This window comes from Pteropus alecto, unplaced genomic scaffold (assembly GCF_000325575.1).
Source record: "Pteropus alecto unplaced genomic scaffold, ASM32557v1 scaffold72, whole genome shotgun sequence".
Taxonomy (NCBI): domain Eukaryota; kingdom Metazoa; phylum Chordata; class Mammalia; order Chiroptera; family Pteropodidae; genus Pteropus; species Pteropus alecto.
In genome coordinates this window covers 8,589,670-8,600,909 of record NW_006436811.1, presented here as the reverse complement: position 1 = coordinate 8,600,909, position 11,240 = coordinate 8,589,670, and positions in this window count along the sequence as shown.

Sequence of the window (11,240 nt, the reverse complement as noted above, 5' to 3'; positions counted from 1 at the left end):
TGTGTGTGTGTGTGTGTGGTGGGGGAGGGGAATACTATTTTCTTTTTGTTAAAAATAAAGAGGTAGCTATAGAAAAGCATGCAGAAATTTTTATGCTTCACAATTTTGTTGCTGGAAGGTCCCCCAAATTTCTTGATCCTTTGAGAAGACTTCTCAATGTGCATATTAACAATAGCACTTTTTACTGCTAAAAAGCAGCTTCTCCTTGTTTCTTTGAAATACCATTTGTAAAACAACAGGCCAATCTGGGCGCTCAGTATGGATTTGGAACTATTTAGGGGAAGACACAAATTTTTCTGTTCCACACAGTTCTAGGCATGAAATCTACCATCATTTTTGGGCAAATACGTATTGTGTTTGGGGAGGAACATTAGAAACTGTCAGTAAAGAGACACAGGCACTATATTTAGTATTGTAAATACTTCAGGTAACACAGCAGTGATTCTGATGAAACCAACTGTTGATACACACATGTACATGCACACACATACCAATTCTAGTGGTTTTAGAAAAGCAAATATGTGACTTTACATAAGTGAGTGGCACATTTTCAGCATTATCATGGTCATTGACTGATTGCTCAGTCCACATATCTGTTGCAATTGCCTTCTATGGTGATATTGCTTCTCTGTGTTAATTTTCTTCAAATTGAAAAATACTGTGGTAGAATAATAAAGACTGAACTGTTGCCCAAAGGAGATTTACCCATCAGATTCCACTGATCTCTTCCGTGCCTGTTTTCTGGGAAGACTTTTGGTTGACGCTTTATGAATCTGATTTGAAGATTTGTGAAAAATGAATTCACATTAGCATCACTGATTTCGTGCATCCTTTTAATTTTCTGTATAGAGTTCTCTTTTGATTTCTGTATTCTAAGAGTTGATAAAATCCCATGACAACTAGTAGCTCAAAACTAGTAAGAAACATATGTATAAAGATTGTTTCTTCTTTTAATCTATCTTTTCTTTCATTAATTGTAACCGATAAGAGATAGCATCTTGGAATACACTGCCATTCAAATATTTGAATTTAAATTCATGACTAGATGATAGGGTCACCCACTTAAGGGCTCTCAAAGACAATAATAGGGGACTCACAGTTGCCTATCTCTGGAGTGACCCTAAAGTGTTAACATGAAGTGTTGTGATAGTCTGGATATAAAACTTGTGATCTTAAGGATAAATGAAGCATCTCATCTTGTGTGTTAAGTCTATCAGGAACCTTATAATGCCATATTTTCTCTCTTTTTATAAGTAGAATAGATATATCTGCCTTTGTTGAGGCTTCAGGTTTTCCAAATACATCTTTCAAATCTGTGGCTTCATCTTTTCCACCTCAGCTTTCTCATTTTCATTATTGAATCTTCCACTTGTTCTTTATCTTCTTTAAGATCTTGAGCCATTGGTGATTAGTTACTAGGTCCCTCTCCAAGCAAGATCATGGCAGACAAGACAATCACGTGTGGCAGAAGGTGAGGGAAGAGTCTTATTGTGTGGCCTGCGAAGTGTTCAGTCCCTGGCGGTGGCAGCAGCATTATTCTTCATCTAGGCTCTGGGTCAGAAGGGCCCCCCATGGTGGTTATGATTCTCTGCATAAGAGTTATACTATGATCAACTTGGAAAGAATAAAAATCAAGGTCATCTGAGACTCCACTGATTAACTAGCATGTCTTTTGTAGCTATAAACAAAATCATTTGTATTGTAACCGTTTTGTTTTGGGGGAGTTTCAAGTTGCATTTCTCCATTCTTTTATGCAAAACTATTTCTTTTCTAACTTCTAAAATGGAAATGAGGTAAGATAGTCTTTAAAATTCCTACTCTCCAAACAAATTGCAATGAGTTTTTACTTTTAAAATGTTAATATTAAATTCATTTATTATGCACTATTTTATCAACACTTTAATTCCTTGGGCTTTGCTCAAGAAGTTGGTACTCTTACTTTGGATGTTTTTACTGTGGCCCATTAAAAAACAAATCACCAAGGCCAAGCATCCCGTTTCATAGCTTTGTGGAGCACAGACTGAATTGTCTGCAGCAATCTTAGTCTAGAAATGACACTAATTCAGTCCCTAACATAAGCAAGTTGATTGCTGTCCTTAAAGTCAATGAGATGTCAAATAGAACCAAGTTTTGCTTTCCCTAAGTCCATCTGCCTCAATTTCAGCTTAATTATCTCTAGATAAAAAAGATGAGGCTCCAAACACAGTGTTGACTTTTATGACATCATTAATCCAAACCAAGGTAAAGGTACTGGATTCTTCCCATCAATGTAAAACAAGCACATTCTTTATTTCCTTTTGTATACTACAAAGCTCTAATTGAAAAACCTGGTTAAGGTTCCAAAACCTCGACATGAGTCTTGCAGAGTTAAAGCCTGGTTGAGTTCCAGGGGTGCTCAATGAATCATTTCCTTAACTCTGGAATGATTTTCCAGTCTCTGGGATGAGCCCTTATAGTGGGTCTTGAATTGAATCATATTTCTCTGAATTCAGGCTGCTTGGTTAGGGCTTTTTTAGCTATAATAATCTGGCACGTATCTCTGAGTCTCTTGCAGGAGTCTGCATTCCTACACATGGCCTCAGGAATGTTATCCACTTCTTCCTGGTACCTATCTTTGCTGAAAATTCTTCATTTGATTCTTGAGATCCACTTTTTAAACTTCTCTGCCTCCCTCTGAGCTCCAGAAAGACTGACCCTTATGAGCTGCGTAGTTTCCAGCTGGGTTTGGCCAGTGAGAATCACAGGAGGCTGGGACAAAAAAATAAGTTGGGTTTTCCAGACTCTCCTCTTGTTCGGTCATCTCTTGGTAGTGGTCGCACTCTACTACCAAATGTGGCTGTAGTTCTAAGCCACATCTTCTGTCAGACAGCATTTTCCTGCTGCTATAGTTTTCCCCATGTTCCAGTAACAGCTCCAACTCACTCCCTGTGGTGGACTGGATAATGGCTCCCAATGTTATCCACATCCTAATCCCCAGAACTCATGAATATTACCTCATATGAAAAAAAGATCTTTGCAGATGTGATTAAGTTAAGGATCTTGAGATGGAGATCTTATCCTGGATTATTCTAGGTGGGCCCTAAATACAATTAAAAGGATCCTTAAAAAAGGGAGATGGGGGAAATTTGACTACCCATAGATAAAAAAAAAAAAAAAAGCCATATGATAAAAGCAAATTCAGGAAGAGTAGATGCTATTCTGCTAGCTTTGCAGGGGAAGGAACCACAAGCCCAGGAATGCAAGGAATGCAGTCCTAGATGCTGGAAAAGGCAACAAATAGATTCTCCATTAGAGCTCCCAGAGGGAGGAGTAGCCTTGCTGACACCTTGATTTGGTCATTTGGCCTCCAGAACTATAAAAGAAAAAAAAAACTGTTTGAAACCATGAAGTTTGTGGTAATTTTTTTCCAGCAGCAATAAAAAATTAATATATTACCCTCCCTTTTCAAGCCTAGTGGAAATTATTCAGGCTGTTGTTAGCTCCAGGTTGCTTCACCACCCCACATTGGTCTCCCTTAACCTGCGTCCACCTTTGGAAGATGTCCTTTTCATTACACTCTGTTGAATCACCTTTTAGGGCATGCCACTTGTTTCCTGCTGGGACTCTGACTGATATACCTCCCTTCCTCTGCTAAGGCCAGGAGAACTATGACAGAAAATTGTCATTTAATTTTCAGTGAGTTCCAAAAGGGCAAGGACAATGAATTTTGTTTTGTCAAGCTTATTTTATAAATGGATTAATTAGTGTAGAATCACTATTAGTCTGTGTTTGAGAAAAGTCCCACTGGAACAAGAAACAAAAGGATTCTCAAATGTCATTTACATTTGTGCAAATATACCATACAATCTGAGCTACGTATACTCTCCTAGATCTTATATAAATTGTCTTTATATTATGAAAGCAAGGGTTTACCTTGCCAACCACAATATGAAAATGAAATAACTTACTGAATAAATTCATTCTTAAAACATTTCAAATAATATCTATACTTTTAAACACAGGCTTTCTGAAAATCTTTTTCATTGCTGGCTCATAAGTACCCAGGCTGGAAAGTAAGGACTATCAGATGTTATTTCACACAAGCACAAAGTCTAACAGTTTATTGTGTGGTATTTAGTCTCACTGAAGACATTTAAAATGAGTTTGTGATTTTGCAACTGTAGAACATAAATATATATTAATGATATTAAGCCAAGATCCAGAATTAATCTGTAAGGTGGAGAACTTTTACACTTATACACTTAAAGAATAACAAAATGTGTTATCTTCTAGAGAGTTGATTTAATAGCTTTTTATAGATCAGAACCAAACAATTATTCCAAAACTCCAACTATTCTGACCTTTTTCATCATTGTTGTTAGTGCTATAAAAACCGTTTTTTATATAGTGATGAGTACTGAGCTGGGATCTTGAGCACAAACTATCTCTAAACTCTAAAATTTAATCTTTTGCTGTTGCTCTTCTGTTCTAAAGAGAAAGGTTTTGCTAAGAGAAACTAAAAGCAGCAGACAGGACTTTAAAAGCATATAAAAGGGTGTTTTCTAAGTGTTCAGTGAAACATTTTTCTTTTTACTTATGGGACCTATGATAGATTGATTTTCTACAGTCCTCCAAATAACATAATTTCTACTCCTTACATTAGTAGTCGACTTTCACCTAACATTCTTCCTGAGCATATTTTCTTTATAGCACTCATTACTAGTAAAATTATCTTGTTTAATATATTTGGTTTTGAAATCTGCCTTCTCCACAGGAATATAAATCCCACGAGAACTGATTCCTGCTATATCCCTAGATCTTTGAGAGTGCTTGGTACATAGTAGGGTTGCAGGAAAAGAAAATGTTAGATGAATCAGGATGTGATCACAGGTTATTTGGTGACAGCTATGTTTGTAACACTACGTATTTTCTCTGAAAATAAATGTGGGGGGGGGAGGCGGGGTGAGGGGCAGGAAGAAAGACCTTAGTGTGTCAGGCCAGCAAGTATGTTCCAGACAGATTTCATCATCAAAGTAGACCTAAAGTCAAGGCTATGTACCATCCATCCAGAGATGTTCCATTGCTCAGGAGTCAGGGATAAGTGCTTGTTACCGCCAATGCTTTAAACAATTTAAAAACATGCTGTAACTTCCATCCCTTGTACTCCTAGAGTAAGATCAAGGATGAAAAAGCCCCAATAGTTTCCAATCTCAGTGGAAAATTGGCTGTCACATGGAACAAGATATATACTAACTAATTTTGCCATGCAATTGGGTTCTTAATGAAAGCAGAATAAAACAAAACTGTACCTCTCTGTATTTCATTTGTGCATCTCGTACCTGGAATAAAACGTAACTGCTGTAAATCTTTAAGTTGGATTCAATAAAACAATAATACTGTACTGTTCAAACTGACCATTTAACTTAATCACTGATTTGTTACACCATTAAGTTGTCCCAAGCCTTGTCTTAGGGCTCTTCGCTAACTGGGTAGTTGTTAACTACTGTAATGAGCAGATTCTTCCAAGAGGAAAAACTTCTTAAACTGCTAAGGTAGTGATGATGCTGACAGATGTCTTAAAGGTGACTGTGGAAAAATGAATAGATTTTAAAGTTATTAAAGTTTAATTATGGAGACATTGTAAGACCTTAAAAATTGCTTTAGAAATAAAATTGGCAAAAGAAAAGGCAAACAGAGTCTTGTTGAGGCTTTGCAATTTTCACATTACATGTCAGATTTCTTAGCTGCTACTTTAGAAATCTCTGTAGTCAAGTTGCATGGTTTGGAAATGAAGTACTGTTTATTATTAGGAGTAGTGGCCATGGCATTTATTTTCTCTTTTTGACCCGTGTACTCTCTAATGTACAAGTATCCCTCACATCATCTATGGAGACAGTCAAGTCAGAATTAGAATAAGCTGGTGGGAAAGTATGGCATCTTCAGGAAATAGTCCTTACAACTAAAGCGTGTTGTCACAGGAGGTCCGGCATGGTCATTGACACCAGAGATAATATTAATCAACTTTTATAGAAATGTAATCTAAACCCTTTATTTTACAGAAGGAACTCCAGGGTTTTCTACTTTGAGGTTTTTTTGTATATTACAAAACAGATTCATCTCAGTATTCTTTTAGAAACCTAGCTATCTGGCAATTTTTGATATGTGATTTTCCAAGATTATATTAGTATCTACTCTTTCAAAAACGTATAAAATGAAAAATATGAAGCCATAAAAATTTTGTAGGAAAACATCCATGAATATTTATGTAATTGTGGGAAGGAGGGAGGGGTTCTTTGTTTTTGAAAAGTTTTCTCAGCATGGCACTAAAGGCAGAATTCACAAGTAAAATGTTCATGCACTTCTACATAAACATAAAAACAAACTGAATGCAAACTAAAAACTGGATAACGATATTTCTACATAATAGGTTAAATATTAATTTGTTAAATATAAGAAACGCTCTTATAAATAAATAAGGAAAATTGGAAATAAACTACACAACAATGGGAGACTGATAAAATAAATTATGGTCAACCATAAAACAAATAAAAGTATGTAGTCATAAAAATATAATTTTATATAGGACATGGGGAGATATTTATAATATAGCTAAAAGTGAGAGGCAGTTACACAGTAGGCTGTATAGTATGATAGATATGTCTATATTTTTACTAACTGTTGAATGACTAGGACAGAATTTTGGAAGGCTAAGCACTAGAGTGTAATGATCATCTCTGGTTCACAATATTTTGGGTGATTTTTAGATGTTCTAATTTATCTAAAATAAACATGAATTACTCATGTAAAAGAATTACATCAAACTGTATTAAATACATTGTGGATATAGCATGAATGTCAGGCTCCTGCTCAAAAAATTCTTCCATATTTATTTTATTTTTGGTGAATTACCATTGAAAGTCTTTTCAAGTGGAAACCTTTGGAAACCATATTAAATCTTCCAGATCCTTAGGGGGATAAGTTGATATTTAAAGTTTCTGTCGATAGCTTATATGACAATCTAATATGTGGATTTCATCCATTCTGGACTTTATAAATCGGGGGGAAAATGACGCAGCTGCCGCTTATATCTGTGCACCGCAGAGGACCTCAGCCCAGAAATGGCGCTGGTCATGCACCACCATTGCTGATTCTGAGTAATAAAAAGTCTCTGGCTGTAAACTCACTATTCCTGCCATGGCTCCATGCCAGGTGCATAGCTAGAGAAATGATTTCTAGAAAAAATTCCATAAAAAATGTTCTGCCATGATGTGACTACTTTCTCTATGTGTCTCAATGTGCTCTGCCACTGGTGTTCTAAATAAGTATTGAATGGACCAAGTCTTGCTCTCAGTTTCTCTTTTTATTCCTACATTCCTCCAGCATAGGTACGGTGTTATGGGTCATTAAGCTATTAGTGGGGGCTTCGTAACCTGTGTTTAAATCCTGGCACTGCCACTTGCTAATGTGTAACCTTGGGCAAGTTAGTTAACTTCTCTGTTCTTTGGTTTCTGTATCTGTAAAATGGAGTTGACTACTACCCACCTCATAGGGTTGAGAGGATTAAGAGGGCTGTGCACGTAAAGAACTAAGATAGTGATAGGCCTATAACAAGTGCTCAGCTATGAATTCTGGAGGAAGTTGTAACAGGATGACATACAGAATGTCTAGAAGGAGAGACTACGGAGGATTCAAAGTAAACAGGTTCCTCCATAACTTCCTCCAGAATGTTAGCTGTTAGTATTGCCAGTGTTCTAAGCTCCTAAGTTTAGAGACTGTCCATGTTTACTGTACAATTCCATGAGTAGTTCAAAGGGCTGGTTAGTTCACATCTTTGGAGTTCTAACTCTGGGATAGCCACTCACATTAAATAATTTTAACAGCTCTAGGAGTTTACATTGTTTTCTCTTTTCCAGATGAAAATGCTGAGATTCATCAGAACCTGTTTTCTTTGAATCCTCCATAGTCTCTCCTTCTACACATTCTGTATGTCATCCTGTTACAACTTGCTCCAGAATTCATAGCTGTGAATCTTAGTAACCCTCCCAACCACCTTCTCTTCATCCTGCCTGGTACTCTTCAGGGAGCTTTGAAGAGTCCTGATTAAGGAGCACATAACAAGACTTGCTGGTGGTTCCCTATGGTCTTTTATCTCAGTTCTAGTAGGTCACTGTTGCTCAGTCTTGGAGAATAAGTGCTGCTTAGAACTTCCTTTTCTCTTGACTTTGGATCCTGCCTTCTGTTCAGTCATCTCAGAACAGCAATCTTTGCTGCACTTGGTTACTGCTTCCTGCTGCCATACTATATCCATATAGATTGCTTGTCCAAATGTCTACCTATTGTGTACTTATTACCTTCTCCTCCTCCCTGAGCTTTGTTTTGTCCACTTGTAGGCCATCTATTGACAGAAACCACCTGCTTACTTGAGCTTCTGCCTAATGGCTATTGGCTCCTTCAGTGTATCACTGGCCAAGGCAGATTTTGTCCCTGCTGGAGAATCATCAGATCAACAGCATGCTCTCTGTATTAGTTCTGTTAGGACTATGGATCCTTCCAAATCTGTCCATCTTGCCAAAAATAAAGCTCCAGTTCTGGGAACTATAGTCTGTTCATTTCAGAATCTTCTTCTGAACTCCTTTTATGGCCATTAATGTGAGCCAATAAATGAACTCCTTGTACCAATTCTATGAGGGTGGAGGCAGGTCTCATTATTGACCTGAATTACCATTGCCATAACAGCATTCTCACATCTGTTCATGTGAAGAGCCTGGGAATTATCCATATGGAAGATACTTCCTGCTTCTGAATGGAGGAGGTCAACTGACCATCTCAACTCATGTTTAAATGGCTGATATGAGCTCATTTCACTTCAAATAAAATTGTTTATAAAATTATATTGATTTCTCAAGCTTTTAATGTTTAAATAGTTTTCATCAGCTATCAAGAGAGAAAATGCCCACAGAAAGCAGAAGATAGAAGAGTCAATTCTCTGAATAGAGTAGAAAAACTCTATTATTTGAAATTCTCTTGCCTGTCTCCTATAAAACTGAAAACATGCAAAAATAACCTCCTATTTGCATATAAAATAGCTACATAAAATTGGTCTACAGCTTATCTCATGCTGTAAGCACAAGGAAAAAAGAAAATACACATCTGTATGTACAGCTTATGTTGAAAAGTCTTATTAAACCTAAATTATGCATCTCCATTCAGGAAAAACTTCTCCACTAATAGAAAACTGTAGCCATTTTGCTTGGCAGAACACTCCCCAAAGTTCAAGTGGTAGAAAGCATTTTGCAATGTTTATGTAAGTTGGTTACTTTGCAAAACAAAATATTTGATTAAAACACTGTTTCTTAATGTCTTGTGGAATGAGGCTACACTGCTGAGAAAGTGTCATCATTTTTTGAGATTGGTAAATGTCAGTCATAGGGGTAGAGTAGAGCAGGAGTAGGCAGAGGGACTGTGAAGCAGACTTGATGCCCATGAGAACAGAGGAAGAAGGAAAGAGCAGGATCAGGTAGGAGGAGTCTCTGATGGGCACAGCTCTGACATAGGGTCAGAGTGCTCATTAGAAGGGTTCCATGTTGAACGGCACCAGCCTGAAGAGTATGGGGCCTCAGCATGAGTGCTTCAGCAGATCCCAAAGTGCAGCATGTAGAAGCTATTAGCTAACTGAATCCTTTGTAGCATTTTTTCCTATAAAGGGAGATTGGAGTGTGTACCGTCATGGCTGTCTTTACTGCTATGGTAGCCATTCGCTGCCTTTAAGCAGATGTTTTTATATTTTATCTAGCTTTTTTAGTTGGTCCTGGTGGGAAGATTACTCTGATATACTATACTGTTCCATAGTCATAAGCAGACCCTTGAATCTTATTTTAATAAAAATTCTAATATAGTTTGGTATTAAGGATCGGCAGTCAGGAAACATTTCTATTTGGAAGTTCTTTGCAAAATGACATAAACTTTAAAAGGAGAATGCCAGTCTTTTGTCTGATAAATTGGTTTTCTTCTCCCTTATTGAGACAGAGCTTTTTTGGTGCCTCCTACCCAACATGCCCTACTGGTCCACCAGAAATGAAAATCCTATGAGGAGAAATAATTGCTAGATCATCAGGTCTTTGGTCTTCAAATATCTTTTTTTAGTCTTTCCTAAATCTGGCCTCCCCATTCCAGATTGGTCTTTCCCACTATTGAAGTTATAAACAGCTTTATAATCACTGAATGGGCTGGGGGATTATAGGAAGGTAGTAGGCATGTAAATAATTTCTACTCATATGAGACTGAGTCACCTGAGGTCAAGAATTTTTAAAAATTCTTTGTTTATAGGTTGAAGTACATAACAGATACTCAGTTCTTAAATGATTGAATGAAGAATGAAAGGACAGAGTTTACGTGAGATGAAGTTTACGTGAGATGTTTCTGGTAGTGATGGAATCTTGCGGCCCTCTCTGTACCATAGTTCTCTTCCTCTCATGAACTTCTGAGCAAGGAAATTTTATTGTGGCAGCTAGTTGCTACCTGAATGGCGTAGAAAGACTTATAAAGTGAGAAGAAATAGAGAGGTAAGTTTCGAAGAAAGAGAATATAATTATAAAATTTATGGAGAGTCAGTGGGGCATTGGATGATGAAGGCAATGAAGCATTGGGTGATGGGGCAATGGTGAGAAGTGTTAGAGGATACAAAATAATATCGTATGATTGGAACACTATGGGTCATTTGGCCACACCTGGCCTCTTGCCTGTCTTTGTACATAATGTTTTATTGGAACACAGCTATCTTTATTTGCTTATACATTTTTATGACCGTTTTCATGCAACAACAGCAGAGTTGAGTAGTTGCTAAAGCTAAGAATATTTATTAACAGGCCTTTACAGAAAGTATTTATGATACCTGAAATACAGGATTAGAGTAGGCATAATGCAGACCAATATCATTGATTTTTACAGTCTTTTTCTGGAAGCAGGAAGACTTTTTGGGGCGGGGGCAGATTTCCATTAATATAATTCCAACATATTGGCTACACTGGATCTTACCTCTTTTACCTATCTTCTAGATAGTTCTCCACTCCACAGTCCTTGTTTTTTCTTATTTCTTCATTTTTCCTTCTTTATTTCCCTCTTCCATTGAATCTACTTTCCTTTTTTATCCTCTTGTCATCTTTTTCTTCCTTTATACTTTAAGAAGCTTATTTTCCCAAAATTTCTGCCAAATTGTTAATAATCTGTAAGTAGGGTTGATATTATAGGTCCGAAGTACTTAA